This window comes from Pygocentrus nattereri, chromosome 19 (assembly GCF_015220715.1).
Source record: "Pygocentrus nattereri isolate fPygNat1 chromosome 19, fPygNat1.pri, whole genome shotgun sequence".
Lineage (NCBI taxonomy): Eukaryota > Metazoa > Chordata > Actinopteri > Characiformes > Serrasalmidae > Pygocentrus > Pygocentrus nattereri.
Window position 1 is genome coordinate 1042666 of NC_051229.1, and position 7013 is coordinate 1049678.

Sequence of the window (7013 nt, forward strand, 5' to 3'; positions counted from 1 at the left end):
GTGGAAAGAAATTGTATCTACACGAAAAGACAAAATGAGTAAAAATATCCAGAAGTGGTTTGAGTAACTATAATATCATCATCATCATCATCATCATCATCATCATCATCATCATGTTCTCATAACGAGAAATTATAAAAATAATTAAATATGTTTAGAAATAGGCTGAACAGTCTGGTCAAGACATTGTCTTTTTACAGTGCAAGCCTGCACTCATGAAAAAAGGCAGTTCTTCAAGGGTTCTTTAGCAAAGAAGTGGTTCTACATAGAACCATGAACACTCAAAGAACCATTTTGATGCTTATATGGCGAAGCGGTTCTTCAGATTGAGTTCTATACGGCACCAAAAAGGGTTTTTCTATTATTAGAAGCTTGACACTGTAACCCTTTTCAGTGGAGAGCTCATTTAAAAAAAAAAGGTTCTACATAGAACCATATACTACACATTCTCCATCAATCTGAAGAGCCATTTCACCATTAAGCAGGCAACTGATTCATTGAGTGTTCAGGGTTCTATGTAGAACCACTGTCTTTACTAAAGAACCATCTCTTTGAAGAGCGAATAACTACAATAATTCCAAAGTGTGAAGCGGTTTTATTCATTTTCTCCCGTTTTTGTTTGTATTTAAATGTTTATTTTTGAGTAAAAATTAATACAGTTCAGTTTTATTCACTAAACATTTTCCACAACAGAAATTCTCACTTTAGAATTATTTTTAATATTTTGTTCTCCTAAACTGACTGAAGTTCATTCAATACATTGAAAATCACTGTTCAGTGTCAATGTCTGCACACTAGAGGTCACTGTTGCTTTGTCGGCCTTGACGTGACCACGCCCCCAACAACGACACGACCCCACCCCCAAACTACCACGACCACGCCCCTAATCATGTGTGGCCACGCCCCCACAACACGGCCCTTAAGGTCAGTTAATAAATAAATGTGTAACAGACTGTTGGCTTATTATTTTATTCCTGCGCTGATTTTCACGATTTTCATCCAGATTCCAAAAAATCAAAGCCTCTGAAACTCAAACCGTTTGACAGTTTGGAAAAATCTCCCAGCTTGATTGGCAAATATGATTTCTGGAGCGTTTTGGATCTGCCAGGTTCCTCCAAGGCTCTGACTGCCTACAGTATTTGAGATATTTCCTGAAGGCTTGGGAAATAAAAGAGTAGCCAGAATGATAGACAGCACGACCACGAAGAAGCTGGCTGGAGAACAGAGCTGATGTTTCATGGCCAAGCTCAAATTCTTTCCAGACACACGCAGGCCCTCGAACGCTCTCCGTCCTTTCGGGAAGCTCCACACCGGCGATCTGAAAAGCATTAGCGCTGAGAAGATCGCTGGAACCCTCTGTGGAAGTGCAGGTGGGAGCGATAGAACCCATCGGCCAGTTCTCCTCCCTTCAGGATTTGGGTTTTGATATTATAATGGCAGTAATTGACGCACAAATTGGAAACACATTGGCTGTTGTTTACATGTACCAACCCGCAGCTCAGAACTGGGGTCGCGGAACCGATCCAGGCAGTAGATCAGGAACGTTTACACAAATACACTGGAACCATCCTGCATTTTGGCTGCACAAGCTAAAAGAACACCCCTACAAAACCTTCTTCTCCATGCCACGAAAGAACCGACGGAAGACTTTAGTAAATATAATGATTCTATATAGAACCATGTAATAGAACACCCAAAGAACCATTTTCATGCTTACGTGATTCTTTGCAGGGTGAAATGGTTTTTCAGATTCACCAAAAAGGTTCCTCTACTGTACCAAACCCTTTCTGAGGACTCTTTATAGAACTCTTTTCAAAAAGGTTCCCTATAGAACCACCTACAACACATTATACATGAATCTGAAGAACCTTTACCACGCTAAGACCATTTGGTCCAAATCCAAAACGGTTCTTTGAGTGGTCACGGTTCTGTACAGAACACCCCTACAAAACCTTCTTCGTTCTGCTGTGCCATAAAAGAACCAACATTAGTCCGCATTCTGTGGATGGTTCCTTAGGGAACCATTTTTGTAGAACTTCTAAAAGGTTTGAAAAACCTTCACTTACAGTCTCTTTACCAATTATAAGAACTTTTGCATTATGTGGAGGTTCTTTAACATTTAAAACGAGTTCTTTGCGTTTCATCTGGTTTACAAAAGCGCTTATCTAAAGGGTTCCGCTATTGTACCAAGCTTGAGATCATGACAATAATAGAACCCTTTTTGGTGCTTTATAGAACTCTTTTTTTTTTTAAAGTTGCCTATAGAACCACTTCCAACACATTCTTCATAAATCTGAAGAACATTTAACAAAGCAAAGACCATATGGTTCTTTGAATGTTCATGGTTCTGTATAGAACCAGTGTTATTACTGAAGAACCTTTGAAGAACCGTCTAAAAGCATAAGGTACAAAGAGAGGCTGGAAATTGATCACGTAAAAATGCTTTTAGCACATAAAGCCACATAAGCGATATTCAGTGGAGCTCAAAGGAGAGCAGAGAAATGAAGAACATGGGCCCTTTAATGAGAACGAGTCAGTGGCCGATCACGGAACCGAGCCTGAAGCTCTCAGCAGCGATTTTCTCCTGGAGCGGCTCTCAGGGAAACACCTCCTAAAGAATTCCAGACGCAACCTTAACCCTTTCACTGCCGAGTCCACTGACCACGTCAAACAGGCTGTGGACGGTTCTATAAACAGGCTGATTAGATTCATATTGTTGAGTCACTGTTCCAGATGACCTCAGCTCTGCCCACACGCAAACTGACCCAATCAATAATAACACTGAAGCAGCGTGACGAGCCAGAATCTGGGATTCTGATACCTGAACGCACGGATAATATTTGGACGAACCCGTTCAGAGAAGATCACAGATCTTCAGACTGAAGACACTGAATCAACTTGAACTTCTTCATATCTGAGCAGCTTTCAAAAACGTCTCACAGCGACGCAGGAATCGATCCGGACTTCGTGATATACATGTCGCTCCTTATTCATCACAGCTGCGTCCGGTTCGATCCGACTGTAAACAGGCCGGTGGGTTCGGTTATCCGTTCACTTCACCGCTGGAATCGGAGTGCGTGTAATTTTGAGAGCAACATTTTAAGAACTTGCTTGGTTTGGAGATAAATGCTCAAAATGAAGAACAACAGTGACAACAACAAAAAGAGGAAATGATCAGGAAAATTATATAATTGACGACTTCAGTCCGGACTGAGTTTAGTTCAGTAGCTATTCCAGAAGATCAGCTCCTCCCTTCATGACCTCATCATGAACTCCAGATCAGAAAACAGCATCACACAAACATCCGAACCAGACTAAACCTCCTAAATCCTGTCCTAACTTTAGGATCAACCCCAACGGGGTCCTGACTTCTTTGGTTTTAAGGCCGTTGTGTTGAAACCTGAGAGTGACCAGTTGTGACAGCTGTCCGTTTTTTCCTGATTTTTCCAGGTGGAGCCCAACGCTACAGTCGGAGAAATCAAGAATCTGCTGCACAGACTCTGTGAGTGCTCTTGTTTAACTGTGTAAATAAACTCGCTGATACCGCGTCCATAATCCTGTGAGGAATCTTATTATAAATAGTCTGATGCTGATAACGATGTGCTAAATGTTTGCAGATCCTAAGTGGTATCCATCGAGACAGGCCCTGAAGCTGCACCCGGGTAAATATGTTTCAGTACTGAGTAGAAACAGAGATGATTAGGAGCCGGATTACAGAACCGTCTTAGCTCTGAAATCTGGTGTTTAATCTCCCTGACAGACTGAATTCAGGACAGTAGCTATTCCAGAATATCAGCTCCACCTTCATCATCTCATCATTACCTCCAGATCAGAAAACAGCATCACACAAACATCCTGACTGGACTAAACCTCCTAAATCCTGTCCTAACTTCAGGATGAACCCCAGCAGAGTCCTGACTCCTGTTTAAGGCCCGTTTCTCTGGTTCTGAGGCGGCTGAGTCAGGCAGCGTAGTTCACTACCAGCATAATGAGCTCCGTTTATTTCTACTGTAAAGTTCGGCACAGATTTTCATCCACGACGTCAGTTGCTTCTGATTGAGCTTCTGACTTGCTTCTGTATCATAAATGTGAAAAAATCGCATCCTGACCCCTCAGATCTCAACTTGGGACAGAAAGAGAGAAACTTTCCGTCATGCTGTTCCTGACCTGCCGTCAGTGGAATGACCTTAAATCTCATCTTTATGGTCAATATTTCTCAAGTTAAGAATGTTGTGAACTTATAAGGAGACTAAATTATTCAGAGCTTCTTACTTATTTTAAGTAGCTTTATCGGTTCATAGTTTTGCTTGATGTATGAAATGCTAGAAACAAGCAAATACAGTAACGATATTTCATAAAACCATCTCAAAATTAGAAATCCACTTCATTTACGATCCTTTCACCACTTTCGGCAGCATTTAGACCTCAGAATCCGAGGGATCCACCGATATTCGGTGGGAAAACGTACATACAAACATATCGATCATGAAACCTCTTTGTTCACCACAGATCGAGGAAGCTGTGATTTAAACGGCAAAACAACGTCTTAAATTAAGCCACTATATCTGATTTCTAATTTGTGATGGACATAAGATTATTTAGCCTTGTTCTAGACATTTTTTTTTAGGTGTGAAGTAATTTTCCAGTAAAAGTGTTTTAATACGCTGGCAAATTATTTTCCGTAGTTTGATAAGTAATGCAGATAATTCTGCTTATTCAAAGAAATCATTCCTTAAACCAGTAAAATGACCTGCCAATGGATTAAGACACTTTCCTAAGATAAAAATGTCTCAAAACAAGTCAAAAAAGTCTAGAAAGCAGTGAAATAATCGGATAGCATTCTCTCAACAATCTCAATGAGATTAATATTAGATATAATGACTAGATTTTAAGTTTTCACATCCTATGAGATCATTTTTGATCCCGTAACTAAAACCAGCTTAGATCTGGAGTTCCTTATTTGGGCATGTTGCCTCCAACAGAACCATGATGCATCCTAAAACTGGGCTCATTAGATATCAGCCTGGTCACTCAGGGCGTCTAAAGTCAGCAGGGGACTGTTAAAGCTAAATGCAGCGTCACGCTCAGGTTTCCCTCCAGCTTTTCCTGCTTACTCAGCGAGACCACCCTCATTCCACCCCCCACTCGCCTCACCACCTTCCAATTCAGAGTTTCCCGGGACCGAGGCCCGAAGTGATTAGCCTAATTTAGTGGTTCCTCCTGCGCTGGAGAGCGGCAGGACCATCCCGATCCTCTGACTGCACACAAAGGAGAGACGCACTCCTGGCTGCTCCGCCCCGCCGTCTATTTTCTCCCACTCAGCGGTCCAATTTCCGCAGCGTCTGGACTTGTAGATTCTTTGTGCTGTAAACCGTGTGATTAAATGCCCGAAGCTCGCTCTGCCAGGCTGAGCCATAAAGGCCTTGTGTAATTATTCTATAATAAGCACTGCAGAGAAAGTAGATCAAACTGGATTCCTAGGGAAAAAGCCAGCTTAGCGGAGCTTTTTAATTAGCTCAACCCGCTTGACCTACTGTACAGTCCATTCTGACCACAAACCAGCCTAAACGTGAGGCAGCTGTCCTGCCTATGCTCCGCCCACAAGTGCGTTCTCTCATTTATTCTAAGAAAACACACCAAACTGCAGCCTTCAGGCTTCAAACACGGTTTGTGAGAGAGCTTAACTGCACCGTTTTCCATCGCGGCTATTTTAGTTTTACTCAAACATGTTTTTCTTAACGTTCACTCACTTCCTTCAACATGACACGATCTTTTTTATACAGAGAAATCCTGGAAATGTGCTCTGGTATTGTGTTAACATGTAACATAAAACACTGGAGGTTAACTTCATCCATCCAGGCTGATCTAAATCACTAGAATATTAGAACCAGCTCTAAGCTAAGACACCAGCCAGGAAGCAGTACTTTAGCCTCAAGTTAGAGTTAGTCCAGAGCCAAAAGACAAACCACTGTAGTGTTTGTGTGGGATTAACTTTAAAGCTCACATAGAGAACCCTGGTAAAAATAAAAACTGTAGAACAGACTCGGTTTATATCACAATACCTACATTTAGAGCCGGTTATTCATTCAGTCTAATGAGAAACTGTAGAACGGACTCGGTTTATATCACAATACCTACATTTAGAGTCGGTTATTCATTCAGTCTAATGAGAAACTGTAGAACGGACTCGGTTTATATCACAATACCTACATTTAGAGCCGGTTATTCATTCAGTCTAATGAGAAACTGTAGAACAGACTCGGTTTATATCACAATACCTACATTTAGAGCCGGTTATTCATTCAGTCTAACGAGAAACTGTAGAACGGACTCGGTTTATATCGCAATACCTACATTTAGAGTCGGTTATTCATTCAGTCTAATGAGAAACTGTAGAACGGACTCGGTTTATATCACAATACCTACATTTAGAGCCGGTTATTCATTCAGTCTAATGAGAAACTGTAGAACGGACTCGGTTTATATCACAATACCTACATTTAGAGCCGGTTATTCATTCAGTCTAATGAGAAACTGTAGAACAGACTCGGTTTATATCACAATACCTACATTTAGAGCCGGTTATTCATTCAGTCTAACGAGAAACTGTAGAACGGACTCGGTTTATATCGCAATACCTACATTTAGAGTCGGTTATTCATTCAGTCTAACGAGAAACTGTAGAACGGACTCGGTTTATATCGCAATACCTACATTTAGAGTCGGTTATTCATTCAGTCTAACGAGAAACTGTAGAACGGACTCGGTTTATATCGCAATACCTACATTTAGAGCCGGTTATTCATTCAGTCTAAAGAGAAACTGTAGAACGGACTCGGTTTATATCGCAATACCTACATTTAGAGCCGGTTATTCATTCAGTCTAAAGAGAAACTGTAGAACGGACTCGGTTTATATCACAATACCTACATTTAGAGTCGGTTATTCATTCAGCCTAATGAGAAACTGTAGAACGGACTCGGTTTATATCACAATACCTACATTTAGAGTCG